Source organism: Phaenicophaeus curvirostris, chromosome Z (assembly GCF_032191515.1).
Source record: "Phaenicophaeus curvirostris isolate KB17595 chromosome Z, BPBGC_Pcur_1.0, whole genome shotgun sequence".
NCBI classification, from domain to species: Eukaryota; Metazoa; Chordata; class Aves; order Cuculiformes; family Cuculidae; genus Phaenicophaeus; species Phaenicophaeus curvirostris.
In genome coordinates, this window is record NC_091431.1 from 57,231,144 (window position 1) to 57,252,662 (window position 21,519).

The 21,519-nt window shown below is 39.1% G+C and overlaps 1 long non-coding RNA gene across 1 annotated transcript; it reads right to left on the reverse strand.

The window, feature by feature from the left end:
- Nucleotides 1-8,872: 8,872 nt before the first annotated feature.
- LOC138733219 (uncharacterized) lies at nucleotides 8,873-21,104 on the reverse strand. Its single transcript, XR_011339392.1, has 4 exons — nucleotides 21,056-21,104; nucleotides 19,316-19,443; nucleotides 10,570-10,665; nucleotides 8,873-9,292 (listed from the first exon to the last, which is right to left on the reverse strand). It is a non-coding gene; the product is annotated as an uncharacterized lncRNA (long non-coding RNA).
- Between the last annotated feature and the right edge of the window lie 415 nt (nucleotides 21,105-21,519).

A 21,519-nucleotide genomic window follows, 5' to 3' on the forward strand; every position in this document is an offset into this window, starting at 1 on the left:
TCTGTATCATCATTGCTAGTAAAACTCTTCTATATTAGCTCTACATCAGCAGCTCGTTTAGCCAGGACATAGCATTTGTTTATCTCTAGATAAATGTTTTATTAGCTGTACAAACATTTCTTCTGCTGTGTCACAGTAAAAGACAAACCTGACATGAAAGAGAAGATAATCATGTCCCAGTAGCTGCACTTTCCAATTTCCTTGTGGTAATGACTGTAAATAAAAGTCCGATTGGTGGCTGTCACAGACAGTCCCTGAAAGAATAAAGCAGAGAACAACAGCAGCTCTGACGCTACATAGAGAAAAGAGAACTTTTGCACACAAATAAAAGGATATTTGATTTTAAAACATCTAATCCAAATGTCAGGGTATAAAGCTTACATTCAACATGTGACATAAGCCTCTAACTTCTTGCCTAAATCCACAGGAGTAAAAAGCTCATATTCTTGGGCCTGACTGGCAACCTAGTCCCTGAAGCTAGACAGTAAAATCATAGAATCATAGTATCATAGAATCACCAGGTTGGAAGAGACTCACCGGATCATCGAGTCCAACCGTTCCTATCAAACACTAAACCATGCCCCTCAGCACCTCATCCACCCGTGCCTTAAACACCTCCAGGGAAGGTGAATCAACCACCTCCCTCGGCAGCCTGTTCCAGTGCCCATTGGCCCTTTCTGTGAAAAATTTTTTCCTAATGTCCAGCCTAAACCTCCCCTGGCGGAGCTTGAGGCCATTCCCTCTTGTCCTGTCCCCTGTCACTTGGGAGAAGAGGCCAGCACCCTCCTCTCTACAACCTCCTTTCAGGTAGTTGTAGAGAGCAATGAGGTCTACCCTCAGCCTCCTCTTCTCCAGGCTAAACAACCCCAGCTCTCTCAGCCGCTCCTCATAAGACCTGCTCTCCAGCCCTCTCACCAGCTTTGTTGCTCTTCTCTGGACTCTCTCCAGAGCCTCAACATCCTTCTTGTGGTGAGGGGCCCAGAACTGAACACAGGATTCGAGGAGCGGTCTCACCAGTGCCGAGTACAGAGGGAGAATAACCTCCCTGGACCTGCTGGTCACGCCGTTTCTGATCCAAGCCAAGATGCCATTGGCCTTCTTGGCCACCTGGGCACACTGCTGGCTCATATTCAGTCGGCTGTCAACCAACACCCCCAGGTCCCTCTCCTCCAGGCAGCTTTCTAGACAGACTTCCCCTAGTCTGTAGCCCTGCACAGGGTTGTTGTGCCCCAAGGGCAGGACCCGGCATTTGGCCTTGTTAAACCTCATGCCATTGGACTCAGCCCAGCGGTCCAGCCTGTTCAGATCCCTTTGCAGAGCCTCCCTACCCTCCAGCAGATCCACACTACCACCCAGTTTAGTGTCGTCCGCAAATACTGCAGGACAGATGCATGCGCTGTTAAAGGTAAAATCAATTCTGGCAAATCAATTCTGGCAAACCAATTCTTAGTCTTTGCATCTGACCAGTTCTACGCAGTCCAGCCTCACTTGAAAGTCCAGAGTCCCTCCTCCTGTGTAGCAAACTCGTATTTGCTCCATGGGGTCATGGCCTGAGCTGCTCTGCCCTCCAGAGCCTCTAAACCTCTCTGCTCTGAACTCCAACAGTTGCAGCCCACAAATTCTCTATTCTTAATCCAGACTTTTTGTACTTCTCCCTGTGGCCTCCCACAAGAGTCAAGTTGTTCATAAGTCAGCTCCTATAAACATTCAAGCTTCAGTGCAGACCTTATGCCACTATCAAATGGTACAGAGCAGATGTTTTTGGTGCAGACTGTACAGAGAAGGAAAAACTAATTCATGCAGCTCTGGGTGACATCAAATAACCTCTGTGTTAGTCCTAAGCACCAGTGTAGACATTACAGAAATGAGGTTTGGCTTTGCAGAGTGAGAACTTGAAGTAACCATACTGGCAGAGATTAGTTACCTTTTGTTTAATGCTCTGCTTAGGAATGGTTATAGTGTGTCGAAGGAAGATCAAATAGCACAGCAAGGAATTCCCAGCAAGGTCAAACGTTTGCAACTTTATCAATACTCTAGCCCTGAATTTTCAGTGGGTAAAACTGAAGTTTTTGGTATCAACTGGAACGCCTCAAAAGAGGTAGGTGATGTGCTGCTACTCCATTTTTTTCCTGAGTAGAAAGTTGTCCTCATTGCTGTTAGTGGCTTTGAGAGACAAGGTGAATATCTCTAATCTCTTGTGTTATCCTACCTCTCCAGGGACGAGGAGAGTCTAGGGCTGCCTAACGGCAATCATAAAAGCAGTGGTGGTGCCCATTTGTTTTCCATCTGCAGTTCCATGCTGGAGACAAAGATACAGAAGCAGTCTGTGTTGGCTTCCCGCAGAGGCTTGAGCAAATTTTAAATGTTTCCAGTATTACAGCACAAGAGAAAGGGAGAGACATTCCCCCAGGCCTTAGGCTAGACACCTCCATTCCCAGAAAGGAAGTAATAGCTTTCTGGTTTTCCTATTCAGCAGTGTTAATGCCACACGGGTAGACAAAGCTGAAAAATTAAAAACTTTCCATCAAAGATAACACTGCCTTTCAAATGAAATTCCTTCAAAAATGCAGAATTTCAGCTGCAGTCATCTGAAACTAGAAATACACGCTACCACTGGCTCCTCCTGTTTGTGTTACAGGAGACATCTGCTAGCCGATTTTTTTCCTTTCATTTCCACCTTGTTTCTTCATCTGTTTCTAGGAAGGAATGTTTTTTCTCAGGAAACAGACTTTTTCAGGAAAGGAATGCAATGTTCAAAGGTAAGCATAGAATACAGTACTTACCTGAACAGAGACAGTCTTAAATACATGGTAATCTGAACTAAGAACGAAGGTCACCTTTCTAATGTGTTTCTTCTGTAGACTGTCAATAAAAAAGTAGTTCACAAGTTACCCAATATAGATCTTTTAAAAATTAATACTCATAGAAAGCACTAAAACATTTCTCAGAAATGTTCCCACCAGGAACTATTCTTATCTTTTGGGTTGATAGTATAAGCCTACAATAAATATACAAGTCAAATTAAGTTGAAGCCTTTCACCTTCAGAGGAGAGCAGACTGTTGACTGCAACACTCTGCATGAAAGAGAATGAATTAAAAAGTACCAACTTAAGCTACACTGACCTCTTGCTCAGGCCTTTCCTGGAAGACACTAGCAGGAGAAACAAAAAAAGGCTAAAACAGTTGATTACTAATTGCCAAGAAATGTCTGGTCAGTAGGTCATGACAGATTCTTTTTCCTCTGTCTAGTGCTTAAATATCTCTGGCACATTCTTCCATGGCACTAGTCGAGTGTCATATAACTCAATTAACATAACTAGTTAAGTAATTCATAGAGTGTTGCAGCATACAGGTGATCAGGCAGTTTGGCTTGGCAAGAGAGCTAAGAAAATACATATGCACAGATGATACGTTTTCTGACCAAAATACAATATCCTTCCTCACTGGAACATGCTCTACATTCATTCCATATATCATTCTTACAGACAGAATTTGAAAATGCTTTTAAAATGGTGCAGCCTTTATTCCAGTAGACCTTCTACTTATACACTGATACTGAACGGAGTGGTCCACCTCTTCCAGTAAATTGTGCAGGAGGTTAGCATTAGTCCATTATTTAAAACAGAGAAAAATGTTCATATGTAAAACAAAGGATGATCCAGCATAATGGGGACCTTTCAAAGTCTTTTCTATTGAAGAGCAGATTAACTGATGAGCATGCTAATTTTCTTGCATAAATAGCTAAAGAGGAAGCTATGTCTTCGAAAATTCAGTCCTAATAAAGCATTTCAAAGACGCCTACCACTGCGCAAGGTGTAGACCTCTGTCCCTTCACCCCCAATACACTGCATTCTTCCACCATCACCAAAGAGAAGTCTGCACCATCCATATATTTTTCCACCGTAAAACATCAGAAGCATCATAGTTACCACTTTGGGACATAAAAGCATTAGCAACTTTTCAAACAATTCTAACAGGGCTATAAGAGCTCATCTGATCATGCTGGCATCATGAGTCATCAGACTTCTTGCTCTGCATTTGCATTATAATACTGATTTAGAACACAGAAGTATTGAAGTTGCACATTATTTGGGTTTGGATTCTTGAAGTGCAATTCTTCTCTCATTTTCATAAGGTTTTCCTACATTCTTTAGTTTGACAGAAAGTAAACCTTTTTCAGTGCTGTCACTATTAGTGGAAAAGCTCAGCATTACAACAGAAGCAGTTTACACCACAGGTTGGCATGTCCAGCACCAAAGCCACCTCTAACCAAGGCCAGTCAGTAGTACTTGACATGAAGCAGTTGACACAGAGCAAAGAAATAATCCCATCAGGATCCCAAGGTTCAATGATTCCCGCTCTGCCAGCCCACACTGCCAAAGGCCTGCCTTCTGTATCTGTACTGAGCCTCATAAGTTCTGCAGACAGCCACATGATGCAGCCTCCAATAACGTCCATTCCCCATCTCACTTTCTGCAGTGCTCTAGGGCTCTTGGCACTGTGGTGCACTTGGGTACTTGGCATCATGGTATGACCTTCTCCAGCTCTGCAAACATGAAGAAGAACCTGCAGAGTCTAGCAGGAGTTCATACCTGTCGAAAACAAGTACTCGACTCCATGAACATGTGCCTTCCTAAACCTTTGTGCATGTTTCTGTGCTCAGCATGTGGAATCCCAGCCTTTGGAAGAAGGTTGTGGTGGAGTTCCTAATATCACACAGGAGCAGACTGAAACTGTCTGAATGCATCAATGCACTAAGAAAAGGCTTCGTCCAGCCCCCTCAATGTGTTTCTGTTGCCATCATCACCACTACAAAAGACCTCACAGCCCTCACCTTCCCTACCAAGATTACATCAGGAAGACCATTTTAGTAAAAGGACAAGTGGGGAGAAGGAGCAGAAGAGGCAGGTCCCCTGCTCACACACAGTGCCACAAAATGCAGCTATAATTTCAGCTTGTCAACTGAGCTGAAAGTAGCTTTGTACATATGCTGAAAATTATGAAGACAGACCTTTCCACAGTGCATGAATAGCTGGCTACATTTAAATGATTGAAAAGAAATGGGACTGTGTATTTCATACACATAAGTTGAGACTAAATATCATCCAAGGAAGGAAAAAATATAAGGTCTAACCAGAAAGGCTACACTAAATACACAGTTATAAAGACTCCATTTTTGGTTTCTAAAATTTGCCAATCCTCTCCTGTTCCTGAAGTGACTATTTGTAGTAGACTCAGAAATACGGTAGAGATTTATTTCTAAGAACAGCTAAACCAAACTGTTAAATGACTACTTAACCCAAAAAGAGTCTCTGACTTCTATTCCATCCAAATCCTCGCATCAGATAGATGTAGTTTTTTCTAATCTGGAGGTCCAGAACTTCTAAAAGGTTCATTCACCCTCCAGCTGTTGATCCAAAGAGACATCCTGTGTGGGGAATTTATCAGAAATGGATTGGGTGCTTTTGAAAATTCTAATATCTGAAGCCTGAAAAATATTTTTGCACTTTGGCCTCTCCTATTTCAGTGTTTCTTTAGCAGTTTACTATGTTGTGATCTTACAGAGATTTTCCTCTCACTGTTCGATTTGGGCTTTTTTTTTCAGTACATCCTAGAAACTACACACTAAAGCCACTTTAAGTTTGTCATTGTCCCTGCAGTCATCCTCTCTAAGCTAAACATTTTTTAAAGGTTTTGTTTCCTGTAAATAAATTTCCCATATTATTTCCATTGTTGGTTACAAGACCTATCTTCAGAAAGCTGCTTCTAATTTGCCATTGTTCAGGTTTCTTCATGAGACAAAATCATGCCTATTAAAAAGGTTCATGATAATTAATATGTACAAAAATTTCCACTCAGAAATGTAGTGACTTGTCAGTGGCCATGAGGAGCAGTTTGTGTCCTCGATGTCTTTCTACTTCCTTCTCGGTTTTTTTTGGTGGGGAGGTATGCCTGATGAATTTACATTAGGATTTCCTTGTCTTCACTCTTACATGCATGCCTATGGCACCCTTAATCAAAGACTTCATTTATAGGCACTTTAAAAGCACAGCTCGAGTCTCTCCTACATTGTTACTGATGTACAGCTCTACTACTTAGTTTCAGAAAGGCAAAAATCAACGTGCCAGGACTGCCAGCTATCTTGCTCCTTTCATTGGATTAGTCACTGAGGATTGAGACACCACCTTCTTAAACCACAATAATTGTGAGGCCCTAAGTCTCTTGGTTCACAATAGCAAGAAATAATTTTCTGAATTCTTTTCACAAAGAAAATTTCATTTTGCATTAGTACTGTCAGAATCGTCAACATCAGTCTTCAATGTTATTTTTGCATATGTGAGATCAGCACATGTCAGACAAGTGTCAAAAACAGACTGCAAGATTGTGGCAGGAACTAGGGTAAGTTCTTTATCTAAATGGAGAAAAGCAATTACCAGCCTTTTGCATGCTTCTGGTGTTCTCTGGTAAGGTGGTAAACAGGAAGATAGTCTGCTCTCACACAGTTTTTATTCTCCTCTCAGCTTTATGTGAGGATAGCACCTGGTTACTAAAATCCACAGAGATCTTGTAGCAAACTGGAAGATATTTTTGTATGTTCTAATGAAATACAGCCCTTCACAAAAAGTAATCACTCCATCACTGAAACCTTCCCAGTATGCCAGTAAATAGTGTTATCCAACTGTGACGTATGAAGAAAATTAGGCAGAAAGATCAGACACTAGATTTCCAATAGTGGCTTCTGAGAACTGGGGTTGTAGGGTTTTCTTCAGTGTTCAGGCATTAACCCTCCAAAATGTGGCTTCTGTTTTCCCTCCTTATGGGAACTTGCTTGTGAGTGTTTGTAACAATCAGGTGGAGAAATGCAGGAAGAAAACTAGGGACCAAAAGGTAAAGATTATAAACGACTGTCCTCAGGGCACAGTGCAGAGAGTCAGATCCTGGCCAATGGACTATGCTTATTCTTGGCTGAAAGCCATCTCGGCTAGCTCAGCTGCAAAGCTCCCACTGAGGCGTGTGTAGTAGTCACAGTGCTATCACTGACAGTCTGAAAAACAACATTACTCATGGCTAGAAGAGTTCACACAAGACACTGGGGATCTTGGCCAGGAACCACAGCCCCAAAGCAGTAGTAAAGAACTCAGAAAGAGCCTTTATCTTCAGGAAAATTAAGTGACAGCCTTCTTCACGGCAGTTACTTTATGTGATTACTATCCAGGCTAGAAAAGGCATAGAGAAGTATTGGACAAATTATACGCCAGCTGAGATTAGCTTTACCTTTGTCTTCTTGATTCTCCTCGTCTTCTTGTCTTCTCAGTTTCCTTAGAGGATGGAAGAGAATGGGCAGACATTTTGGAGTCACAGTAACACTCAGCCATCCCAAACAACAGAAAAGAGATTAAACATGCTAATACATAAAGAGCACATTCCAGCTGCTCTCCTGATGAGTTTTGTGAATTCTAACTGAACTCTCATATAATACCTACAGCAGGTTTTCTACAATAGTCACTGAACAATGACTGTTGCCACATAGGAGAGGTGCAGCTGTTCTCACAGAGAACAGTTTTGTTCCACATCCTCTAGCTGATCCAAATCAAAGTGTTGCTGCTCTCTAGTACTGCCCATGGAAGGACATCAAATATGGTACATGAGGTCAGCACAACCTTTCTTGGGCAGCATTGCTTGTAAGTACCTCAGCACTTCATTTTCACAAAAAAAAAAGATGGTGGATGACCAGCACTTGGGAATGCAAAGCTGTATTTACAGGTTAACCACAGGACAGTGCTAAGGAGGCAGGGGTGGGGGATGTTGTCGTGCTCTCCATTTGTAGCAAACTGAAAACTCTTGCAGTAAAATCTAAATCATAAGTGTATTTGTTATTTTCTTTGACTTGCCTTTAACAGGTCACTGCTAATCGTGCTTACAGCTGTCTTCTGTGAGCTGAACCAAAATCATCAACTTAAACCACAGAGACCCCTGGAAAGCAATAGGATGACTTCAGTCTTTACTGACACACTGTTTTCAGCCAGCAGTCTACTCTGAAAAGTTTCTTCTGTTACTGTTCCTCTAACGCACATGCAGCCATGAAAATGTACTAATCGTTTCAAGTGATAATTTAATTATACTAATCTAAAATGTGAATAAAGCCTGTAGACTTACCTCTCTGCACTAACTTTCCTCTATTTATGGTTTCTTTGAATGTGCCATTATCTGAGTAGAAGCTTTACTTATCTCCTGGCCCATTTTCTCAACACTATCAAAACACCAATCTAATTCTTGCATTAGTGTGCATTTCTGCAAGTTCATAATCTGCAAGAGCATGACAAATTCTGCATTTCATACAACAAAGTTTGGGTTTCTTTTCCTGACAGCTGCTATACATAACCACATTGAATTAATTAACTACATAACTATATTACATCAATAGTCAAGCTGATTGTTCTGCTCCAAACATTCTACAAGAATCATTTTAATTCCTCAGCTGCCTGAAGCTGAGAGATGTCAGAGATCTGTGTCAAAATGTTCTCTAAATAAAGAGACCTTCAAAGAAATGCTGCCACAGGTGTCAACTACTTCCTTTGAGGCACATCTATCAATAATCACAATCCTACGGTTAGTCTGAGAAAGCAACTCTCAAGCTATTTTTAAATGTATTTTCGTAACAGAAATCATATTGCAGCGTGAGAGAATTCTTAGAGACAAAACCATTTTTAACGTTTTTCACTCAGTGACATTTTTGATTTGGCAGTCATCTGGATTTCTTCAAGAGTCTGAATTCTGCTGGGGAGTATTCCTTCCATCTGTTTATGGGAGATCCCTGAAAGCAGTCAGCATCGACCCTCCAGCTGTTCATATGTTATCCACATAGTAAGATCAACAGTGTTAACTCCTCAATGCCATCAATGCACAGTAATGTGATGCATTATTGGAAATGATAACACACCATATTATATGAACATTCAAACAGCCATGTTACAGCATCAAATGTCTGTAATTAGTTCTACTACATCAAGGTACGGTGTACTGCCTCTGAATAATGACGTGTATTTGTATATTTTTGGACTAAAACTGTCAGTCTATCGTTTTTAAACTGATTACCCAATCTTCCTGGGCAGGTGTCTGAGAATGTGTGGCCTTGTCTGTGCAGTGAGTAAGAAAACATTGAATAAGAATACTTGGTGATGTGGGGTGTTTGGGTTTATTTTTTGTTTTGTTTTTAATGGTAAAGGAGTGTCAGATGAATGTTGAAATTCTAGAAAAACAAATCCAGCTATCTCAAATGACCAGCTCCTTTCTGCTGCATGATCTGGGAAAAAAAAAAAAAAAAAAAGTCTCTTTATAAAAATTGTATGTTACCTTCACTTATTTCAGTGGCATTCCTATCAACTGGTAAGATACAATTTTTTTAAACGAGACCTTGATTCCTGAGGCTTACATTTTCCACCCCAACCCTCTGCAAAGAGGAAACCATAGTGCCTAGTTCAGCACAACAGAGCAACATAGCAACAAAACGGAAGGGAAGATGATAATGGGTCAAGTTCTGAGTTTCATGTGCCCATACAGAGGCTCCCTGGAAAGCTGTTGCCAAGGTGAAAGGAAGAAACTGAGGAACAACCACAAGACACCACATTTCCAAGGTGAAGCGCACAGTGTGTTTTAAGCTAAATCAAGAGGAGGTATTCACAGTAATTGAACAAGTAACTATTGCCACCAGATCCTAAGTGGCTGGCAAAGAAATCAAAACAAGATATACACAAAAGGTAGCAGTATGGTCTCCAGTTCAATCTGTTTATTTTTCAAGAACATCTGCAGGGTTATGCCCTACATACAAAGAAACAAACACCAGAATACAGTTCCAGATTCTGCATTCAGAATGGAAACCTGCTTTCCAGGCAGAGCCAGAAGAACTTATTCCTTCTCTTCCCATTGTCATCCAAACAGTGACTCCCCCTTCTCTTGAGAATTCCTGTTCACCTTCTGCTCTGTATAAACACTGATTTTCACACCACCAATTCATACTGGCCAGCACCAAAATAGCTGGCTCAGGCACCACGTCAGGAATGTGTTCTATATACGTGAATTGTTTAGCATTGTACAGCTGCGCTGTATAGTGCCAGGACTGTGCTAACAGTTATGGCTTTCTGGGAATACTTAACTAATTTAAATTAAGATATTACTGGCAAGTACTTTTAATAGCCTCTAGCAAGAGTTTGAGAAAGTAACCAATAAATACATTTATGGGAGAGTGGAATGTCACTGAGCAGTGGGGCATGTAACAATAAGCTGAACTGGGATTTATGAAAGAGAAACCATTTAGGGTGTGATTTGTGCGGTTGGCTTAAACAGCAAAAAATTGCAAATTCCATTATGCAAAATATTCTTTCACTTTGCAGTAAGCATAACTGGAAATACAGCTCGTAGGAGAAGCCAGCATTGCCTCAGACTGCATCTGTCCTCTCCCAAGCTGCAGGCAAATCTTTTGCTATTCATTCTTGTTCCATTAGACTCTTAATTGCACTAAACTCCATCTATTATACGTAAGATGTGACTACTTATTGAATTGTTTGTAACTGATTTACTTATATCAAAGTAGTACCCGGACATTCCAGTGAAGATTTAAATCTCATTGTGCTTCTTACTGTGCAAATACTTTACAAGATACAGAACCTGTGAACCCAAAATTTAGACCTGAACCAGGCTTCACACAGAGCAGCAAGAGTAACAGCAGCAGTGAAATGAAATAATTTGGTCAAGGTGGTACAGAAAAGATGTCTTGCTTAGCTTTTTGATGCAGACATACATATGGTTAGTAGCTTTCTAAAATCAAAAATATGATGCCTGTTTGCAATTAATGACTGAAAATGGTGGCACTCTCATGTCATCATCCATTAATATCAGTCACTCTGTTCAGTTATCAAAACAGCTCAGTAGGAAATGAAGCTTCCAGAGCAGTAGGAAGAGGGTTTTTTTAACTTTATCATTTTGCTTCAGTTTCTCCACCCATAAAAGAAAGAAGCATTATTTGGAGAAAGGAAGGCTAAGCTATCAATTTCTGATACCCATTAATCAGAAAGAACATTTGCTGAGCATGTTATAAAATGCCCTCATTTCTCCATGGAACTACAGTAAGAAAATCATAAAATTTGTGAACTTCATTTCCCATTGTGTTTTTCTTTATGTAAGCTCTGTGAAACAGCATTCAGGAATGAAACAAATGGTGATTTAAATGACACTTTGATTAAACCATTCAAGTGTGAAAGGTCTGCTTTCTCTTTCTTATATCTCTGGTGATTGTTTTCCCTATTACACTACTCTCATGGGGACTATTAATTCTCAAATAGACTGAAAACCTTCATATTGTCATTGCAATGCAACATCTTCCAAATAAGACTAATGTCCTTGCTACTTGACTTTTATAAGCTTATATTGTTATATTCTCTTTTTATCTGAATGCAGGATTTTATCAGTGTTTTACACACATTGCATATGCACCAGTTATGTACTGTGCATACAATGTAAGCTTTCTCACCATGAAATGATAGGATGGACCTATTAACACGGATACATGCAAATCTTGTAGTGCTCATAAGCCCTTTTGAACAGTCATTCATCAATTTTTAGAAGCCAGAGATCTAAATGTATTCTCTAAAATGGAAGATTGCATTTGGTGTAGGAAAGAGAAAAAAAGGCCAGCTGTAAAATACAGCTGCTTGGATACTTCCACGTGCTAGTGTAAAATCACTAGCACATTGGGCAAGTCAGAATCAAGTAACTGATTCAGCTTTAAATGTTCCAGTCAATTTTAAAATAACATTTGTAGATCTCTGGGATGGTGTCAGACTGCAAAACATGCCAGCAGATAAGGGCAGCAGGGCTTCCAGAACCCTTTTTGTCTCATGTCACAAGAGTCTCAAGACACATTCAGTACAAATTCTCAACATTTTGTTAGTATTATAAAGCATTTCAGGCATTTTTCTAAATACTTGAGATTTTTGTAATTTTAAGCCTCTTTTTTAGACTCCTTTACACTCCTGATGTTAAAAGAAAAAAAAAGACATGACAGATCCATTTGCAGCAATGCTTATATTAGTGCTTGTGTTAGAGAGGGGCATTACAAGAAGTAAAGAGGAAATACAATAATCAGCACCCACCAGCTTTGTATGACTTAAAGTAGAAAGTGAAATTAGAAAGACAAACAGCTTTTTTTCCCAAATATTTCTCATCTTCTTCAGGACAAACTCCAATTTGCATCTGAACAGTATCTCCAGCACAGTACAAGTGCTTAGATAAAAAAATCACCAAAAAATATGTATTTTATGTTCCCTTGTGCTTTCAGAAAAAGCTTTTGTCACACAGCCTGAGGCTTAAGGCCATCTACAAAGCGCGGCAGCTTCTCAACAACTATTTGAGGTGAACTGTAGACAGAGGTACTTTTATACATGGAAATACACTCCTCCATTTTCAAACCAGAGAAACAGGCAAGGTGCCAGTAGCTACAGGCTATAAGGCTGTTTGTGAAGGGGGAATTCACCTGCCAAATCATGAGGTCCCTGAGGACTGTGAGAACTTCCACACCCTCTCTTCCAGAATACACTCTGAAACATCTTCTGCCTATGTTGCAGGCTGGAAAGATTAAGAACTATGACCCATTCCCATGCTCCTTCCCTAGACTTTCCCTACTACTGTTATTTGAGCCTATTCTGTGTCCTACATAATTCTCTAGGCACATATGGAGAAGCTATCACCATCGTGTAGCTACACTACCCACAGCCTCGCTTACCATAGATTGAAAAGGTTTAGAAACACCCACGACAGTTTTCTAAACTACACTGACTTCAGTCTATCCAGTATTGACAGAAGACCTGATCTGGATGAATCGGCTGATGAAAAAACTGGAAAGGCAGACTTTTATCGTACCAATAATTACTTAACCACAGATTTTAGATTAATGTTTATTTCTTATCTGTACTTCCTAGGCTTGGAACAGAATTGTTTCACTGAAAATGTACTAATCTGGCTGCTAAGAACACTCTTTAAAATAACCTTACCTAGGCACAATTGGAGAATGGGCCACAAAATGGGTACCATCCTCATCACTCTTAACAGTAAACCCCTTCAATGTCAACATAACTTCAGCATAGCTTCATTGGTTTCACAGCAGTGCTAAGTGCATGGAAAGTTTATGCTTCCCAGCCTTGCAATGGTACTGGTTCATATATTTAGAATATAAATCCTCTATGTTGCAGCAGAGGGTGTGCAAGACAGGTCACCAACACAAAGCACTAGCAAAACCACAGAGCTAGTCTTTATAATTTAAAGCTTCTAAAACCTCCCATAGCATGCTAATTTGACACCCTCCCAAACCAGTAGAAAAAAAATACCAATAATATTTTTCTGGTTTGCTTTTTTTAACAATTCTTATTATCTTGGAATTGAGCACTATTTTGCTCTTCCTGTAAGCTAGAGCAGTTGTTTGTTTTCTAAATTGTAATTGTCGGACATGGTTAGCATGGTTTTCATGAAAGCAGAGCTGTAAGACGTACAAGACTCAGAGTATTTCTTCAGAGCAGACTGGCTCTTCAGACTAAGCTTCTGCTTTTATGGCATAGTTGAAGCAACACAATGATGATGAGCAGTGGCATCTAATAGATTTCTGGGATGATAAAAAAGTGCAATTGACAAAGAAACCCTTCATAAAACATAATATTCCAGTGGTATCTTGTTCCATTATAGACCAAAAAAAAAAGAAATCCGCATTCTTTGGAAATGTGCTGAATGTGAGGAAAACGGAACATTCCTCCCCATCTGCTGGAAATACTCTAAAGTAAATAAGGGTGCTAAGTCCTGGGCAGAAATACTGGAAGCAATGTTTAAAATAACAAAAAAGCAGACGCCAATGGAGGCCCCCAGTCATCCTCCTAGGCTGAGCACTGGAAAGAAATTATGGTTTGGGAAACTAAATCTACAGATATCTGCCAGATGGTTAAGCTTGGTTAGCAGAGAACACAAAGGGCTTTGCTTGATGATTGCACTTAGCAAAATAACAGAGGTACCAAAAACCTGAAAATTTTACTGATTCTGAAGAGTCTAGAGTCAGTAAATTTACAGAGCCTGGCTCACGAATTCAAACCTATCATTTAAATGCATGTCAGACCCCACTTAAATGCTGATTGCTTCCTAGGAAATACAGGCTGGTAGGAAAAACCTTAACAAACTTGTATCTGAGGCAAATGGTGCAGCGTCTGATGCTACTACTGGCATACCAACAACAACACTACACTAAGATGACAAAACTACCAAATCTCATCCTTCTGTTATTAGTTGCTGGGCTAGGAAGCATTTCCTGTACTAACATTAGACAACACAACGCTTGCTGTACCTACTATAGTCACCTCAGATCCTTAGATACTTACACAAAAGTAGGCAAGTATTATCATTGGCAAGTATTCAAAAAAGGAAGTATAACACAGTAATAATAATTAGAGAAATATGTTTGGTGTTCACAGGAGAGAGTTGTGTGCCCATCTTACAAATCTAATCAAAAACTGACAGAAACCCCAGAAATGTCAATACAAGAAATGCAGAAGATTGAAATGTTGACATTTCCTTAAATCAACTTATTTTAAGCAATTTACAACATTCTTCATGTAAGGTAAATAATAAAAGAGACTTTTTCTTCTTCTTGCCAAAGTTAAAATACATACAGAACCGAGAATAAGGTTGAAAAAAGGCACAATGTGCTGTCTCTTCAATAAACTTGTTACTTGCCTTTTCACCTTGACAATCTGTGGTCCTTTTCAGACAACTTACTTTGCCATTACTATTCCTAGTTCTTTTTTTAGCTCCAGGGTTTGACTGGAATAGGAAGTGGATTTGCTGTATTTCCTTTCATTTCAAGCTGCGTGTAGGTCAGTCAGTAAAGCAGTAAGCATCCTGTCCTTGTTTTCTTGTTTTTTTTATTTCATATCACCATTATACTGAAGCTTCATTTAATAAAGGAATTGACACTATGCTGCCATCAATGTTTCAAAAATCACGATACGTTTAAAAAATCATCAGTTACTAAAAATTACACAGTGTAAAAAATGTACTGTTAAAGGCTGTTACCATGACTTTTCTTTACATTTTTTGTGAGATCTCACTTTCTCACCTGGGTAGCCTACTTTCGGAAAACTGAAGATGAAAACTGACCTTGTAAAAGAAATGGAAAAAGTATTAACTTCAGTAAGATCTGAATTTCCCAATAGTTTTCTTTTATACATCACTTCTTTCCCAAGGAAACTGTTTTTCAGTCTCCATTTGTACATGGGCAACTTTCACAAAACATTATTTAGATGTCACATTTTTTTGTGCTCACAAGAGATGAAATTCCCTTGCAGAAAATGAATTCTGTCTGCACAGAGATGTCATTTTTTATCTGCACTTTAGACTCATCTACAAAACATTAGTTCTACAAAACTAGCACAAATAGATTAACCACATTTAACGCAGATACACTGAATTAACAGTGTATCTTCTCCCACAGGAGAAGAAGGTTGTTGTTGTAGTAAGGTCTTCTACCAGATATAGGCTTTAACTATCCTAGAACACCTCTTCTGCTCAATTAAATTTAACAACAGAAAAGAAGGCTACTACTGGATCTCAGAATAATTTCATTTTTGTATAACCGTATTTCATAAAGTTTCTGAGTAGTTCAAGATGCTTTCACAATGATCCCACATGTCTTGGGTAATTCAGAACATCTTGCCTGTTACAGCTGGAAACAAGTACTTTCTTCTTAATAATTTCTAAGCAGCAACCTGTCTTAAGAGCACAGTAATAAGCTTATTTCCATTCCTTCATGTATTTGAGTTTCACCATCCCTAAAGCTACTTGAAAAGGGGATACTAACTTCACTTTACATATGGATTATAACCTCTGAAATCTTTTAACGACTGTGTTAAGTCAAGTTGTAAGTTAAAATAATATAATTCTTATGACAAATCATATTCTTGACTATCTTCCTATAAATTATTACAAATGGTATTGATAGCTTAGGATTCATATAAACCAGAGGAGTTAGTAGAGGTCAGCAGAACCCCACAAAATTTGACAATGGGAGTCCAGTCCAACTGTTATTGAACTCAACAGCAAATTCTTACTAATTGAAATGAAACCGGAATTATGAGTAATATAATTAATTAGGATTAATTAATACTCATGCTTAATTTTCTAATAGTGGCTGAAGATTTAATTCCTGAGAGGGTCAATAATAAAACACTCGTTAGCTTTCTGGTCTAGAATTTTATCAGTAAGTTTCACTTCACAGTTCAGGAACCAAATCAGTAGCCATTAATACAACAAAAATCTAGCAATGATTCTTCAATATATCCATATCGTCAAGATGAGCACATTATGACCAGTGAGGGCCCTGAAAACATTACTGATCATGTTGACTCTGACTAGACTTGAGGTAAAAAAAATGCAGTAATAAGGTTATTATCAACAGAACTTTTTTATCTAAGAGCTAGCATCCATGAAATGAAAAGGCATTCAAAAATCCTAAATCATGACTTAAAAAAGCTTCTACTTAGATTTTCTTGCAGTAACTATTGGAGTATTTTGTTGGGTTACATTCCTTTTCTCAAGAAAAGCGTAATTCATTAATGAGCATGCAAAAAGTTGTTTCTTGAGCAGGCTGGAGAAGTACGTTCTTACAGAACAGCACATACTTACAAACGATATAAAAAACCCTATAATCGCTTACCCCTTAAGAGCTATCAAGCTTCCAGTGTGTGAGCCAATAAACCTATCTTGATCTGGATCCAACTTTGGATAATTAACTTCTTCCTGTCTGCAAAAATCCCCCTACAGAATCAGCTGGATATAATTTAAGGCTTCACATTATTAAACAATGTTACATTCACCCCAGACAGGGGTGAATTCAATCATCTGTAAAAGGGCCCTCTTACACACAGAAATTACTCTGAACTTTCTGTCTTCAACCCAGACTTTTCTTTTTCTTTTTTCCCAAGGCTGTAAACAAAGAATTACTGCTTATACAGAAAAGAACTGTGTGATCACTAAGAATAGTTTCCCCTCATCCCTCAGATACAACGGTCAGCAACTTGCCAAGGATTATATGTCAGGTTATATTTTTCTTTTCTAAGTCAGTGGTTGAACTTGCTGGAAGGAACTCAGGAGCCAGGAACTGCTGCTTCCCAAGGGGAAAGATCCCATCACTGTACAGTCGATAGCTCATCTGTATGTGAGGTACTGCTTCCTGGCCGCCACGAAGTCCTAACTCAGGCATTGAGGGCAGTAGCTTGTTAATCACATCTTCCTTTTCTTCCCTCTACTACTTCTGTCTGTGGCAAGGGTTCCCATAGATCACAGGCTGTGGTACCAGACCCTTACAAGATTTGCCTTCTGACACTGTAACATGCCCTGGACAACACTAAATAAAGCCACATGCAAAAGTCAGAAGAAGGAAAGGCAGTGAAACAAGCAAGGAAAAAACAATTTTAAAAAAATATTCTAAAGGAAGACAAGGCAGAAAAAGGAGAGCCTAATACGTAAAACACCACAGGATAGCAAAGAGACAGAAACTACCAGATCATTCCTGAGAACACCAAATGTTCTAAGAAACCTTGAGCTACAAGTAACCTGCAAAGCAACTTTGGACCATAACTTACACAACATTTGAGGACCTTCCCTATGGATGGGAATGGTACACAGGGGCACTACAGGACAGCTTTTTTCAAAATGAGATGCGTAATATAGCTTTACACTAAACGTATAATCACTCCAAAGTAGATGGGTGTTTATCCAAAGTAGATTGATGGATCAGGGAGAAAAGTAACTGACACCATCTACCTATACATGCAAAGCATTTGACACTGCCCCGTATGACATTCTTGTCTCTAAATTGGAGACACGGATTTGATGGATGGACTACTCAGTGGATAAGGAATTACCTGGCTGGGCACACTCAAAGGGTTGTGGTTAATGGCTCAGTGTCCAAATGGAGAATGGTAACAACTGGCGTTCTCAGAGGCTGGTATAGGAACCAGCGTTGTTTAACATCTTTGTTGCAGACACCGACAGTGGGATCAAATGTAACCTCAGCAAGTTTGCTGATGACAACAAGCTGTGTGGTGCAGTCAACACACTGGAGGGAACGGACACCATCCAGAGGGACCCTGACAGGCTTGAGAGGTGGGCCTGTGTGAACCTCATGAAGTTCAACAAGGCCAAGTGCAAGGTCCTCCACCAGGGTCAGCACAATCCCAAACACAATTACAGGCAGGGCAGAGAATGGATTGAGTGATGCATGATTAAACTTGTAGTAAGGTATGCATATATGTAACATTAAAAAAAATCTAAAAAGATGGGATTAATATATTCCAGTAACTCTATAAATAATACACATCAGACAGTACATGGACTAACAGCCCAGTGTGAAAAGTTCTGAAGGCAGTGAAGCCCAACTTTCCTCTCAAACCTTCTATTATCCACCAGCAGCTCATAGGAGGACAGTGTACTCAACATGTGCAAAGATCCGATTACCCAGCTTCACGCTAATGTTTTTCAAATATTTAAAAGAAACTGCATACGCTATTGCTGTTATATGTTGACATGCATGTAATATACAGTATGAAGCTGCCAAGAGGAACTTACCGGGTGAATGTCAACGTAATCTAAGAAATTTTCATCAATCCAATGTATTAAAAGTAATTTGTTAATGGCCTCTTTTATTTAAGCTTAACAGGTAAATAATAAGTAGCATAAGAATTTATAAGCATTTCTGAAATACATTTATTCACAGTGCTATGGACTGCATGTAAAATATCAGAGGAGTGAAAAGGTTAACACCTCTGTTTCAGCAAACTATCACTGGTGAACAGATTCTTCTTTTAATTGATACCGATTATCACAGACTATCATATAATAAAATTCAAGTAATACTATAGGAACTCTAAATTTGAAGCAAATACTAGCAAGCAGTTTTGTAAAGAATCTATCCAGAAAAGGTGCTAAAATACGAACAGGAGCAGCCTATGTGTTTTTGGAAATATTGATACTGACATAACTTAAACACAATCTTGAGTACATACATATCTCCAAGAAGACTCTCTCACTGCTTAATTAACTATAGACAAAATATATTTAAGTCAGCCATTACAAGCTGAATGACAAATGGCCACAATTACAGAAGAAAGGAACAGCAAAAGAAAAGAGGCAGGAAAGCGGCAAGGAAAGGAATAAACAATGATTATGTAAAGAGGGATCATTAGTCTATGACTATAACAATTTGGTTTGTATTTACATATTTTACCTCTAACATTAGTCTGCCATTTTCTGTAATCTTTTAGGATCCATGATTCTGGAAGATGGTCTGCATTTTTCCACATTTATACACCAGCAAGACAATAAGCGTGTAGTCCAGTATAGGAAATTTGTGTGCTGCAACGAAAACAAAAAGAAATCACAAAAACTACAAAATTTTGTTACTGGAAGATAAAGTTTTATTACAAATATTCATACCAGAGTTTCAAGTAACAATGACAATTTCTAAACTGGAGCCTTGGCTCTAAAAGGAACACTTCACAGATCAATGTAGGAGATGCTTTCAGGCTGTGATTCATACCTCTCTGGCTTACCTCCTAAAGCAAGCTTTTACCGCTGTCAGCACTACAGAGGAGTTTCAGTACCAAGAAATTTGGCTTGATTTTGCCATGCCTTATGCACAACCACCATGATGTTTGTTTACTAAATTCTGACTTCAAAGCCCTTGTTACTGCAGGTGGTGAGACAAGAGTAAAAAGAATTCTGTAATTTCAGATTTTTGGCAGATTTTTTTTTGTTATACAGATGAGTGACAGCATAAATATGGCATATAAATACTGTTAGCCAATTAACCTTCTTCCTAAGATGATCCTTAAAGGGAATTATTTTGACAGACAGATTCTGGACAAGTTGTAAATATAACAGCAGTATTTAAGGTTAATGCCAAAGGGAGCAGAGAAAAGAGGAAAAGATATGAAAGAAAGGTTGGCAATGGAAGGGGAGAAAAAGAGCACAATGAGATATAAGAAAGGAGTAACTCTTACTAAGTGGTAAAGTAAATGGTGAAGTAGAGTAAGGAAAAGATCAGCAAGACCACAAATGTCAAATGCAAATTAGATCCTCAAACATAGTGAAGCATACGAGGAAAAAAGCGTTTATCTGTATTTTTGTACCATACATAAAGTTGCAGCACGAATTTGCAAATACAAATCACTATTGTTTCCTTTATTTTCCAGTGAATGCATAAGTTCTCTAAGTACCCAAACTGTTCAATCCAGATATAAATTACTTAAGACTTGGGGCTGATGGAAGCTATACCAGTCTAGTAGGTCTTAGCAATGGAAATTATTACCAAAAGCCTATATTCTCCCTTGTTCTCTTTAATTCTGTTGCTTATTGCATTCTATATACAACCCTTTCGTGCTACAAGATCATGTACAATTATTCCAATATTAATTCTTTTACATCTTAGCTACCCTATTCACACACACATACACCCGGCATGCTGATTTTTTTTACCTTCAATTGCTTCTGTTCTTAAGTCTTCATTCCTTCATGGTATGAAGTTGTTACTCTCTCTCACGAATGCACTCACTTTTGGTGACTTTACACTATCAGTAAAATACTTAGACCTGAGTATATTTTTCTACACATAGTCTGACCTGTTCTGAATAGCACTAGCCAATTTAACTGGAAGGCAGTAGCAAATGGTTCTCTAACATAGAATTTGGCTTCAGTTTTACTGATGAGAATGTACTTCCCTGTGAGTCCCACAGCCTTCACTTGTAGCAACAGGCTCCAGCCTTTTGTTTTCTCTAACAGCTCAGGCAGAACACTTCAAGCATAAAGCTGTCAAGATCCTTGTTTAAAATGTGTCACTTTAAGGCAATTAACTATATATCATTGCTGATAGCTCTCTTCCTGGAAATCAAGCGGCATCTTATTGTATTGATTCCTGTCTCACAGTAGGTATAGCATGGAAAAATACAAGGATCTGTCAGTAGTTCACCTTTAGCAGATTTCCTCTCTGTAAGCTCCATATGTACTGTTTCTTCAATGTCTACCGTCCTGTACTGAGAAGTCACAAGCTGTAGTATCAGAAAGCCCACATTTCCAACAATAACAATTACTTCATACATAGCATGCTACAACAGAACAGGTTTTCAGAAGCTGGGTGTCACCCTGATGTGTGAATTCAGATGAAGAAAATTTATGGTTGTTAGTCAAGCAGAAATATTTTCTACAGGTTCTTATGCCACAACCACCCTGCCAAGTACTTTCCCGTATAAGCACGACTAGCAGTGATAAAACACAGTAAAGTCTAGCACGAAGCTGTTGCTGTTATTACAGCTTCTCCGCATGCACAGCAATGTGCCGTGTAAGTTACCGCAATTTTTTTTATGTTGTGCTGTTCTGTGATCCTGCTTTCCCTATGTAAATTAAGAACACCTTGCATTTAGAGGATGGATGAAG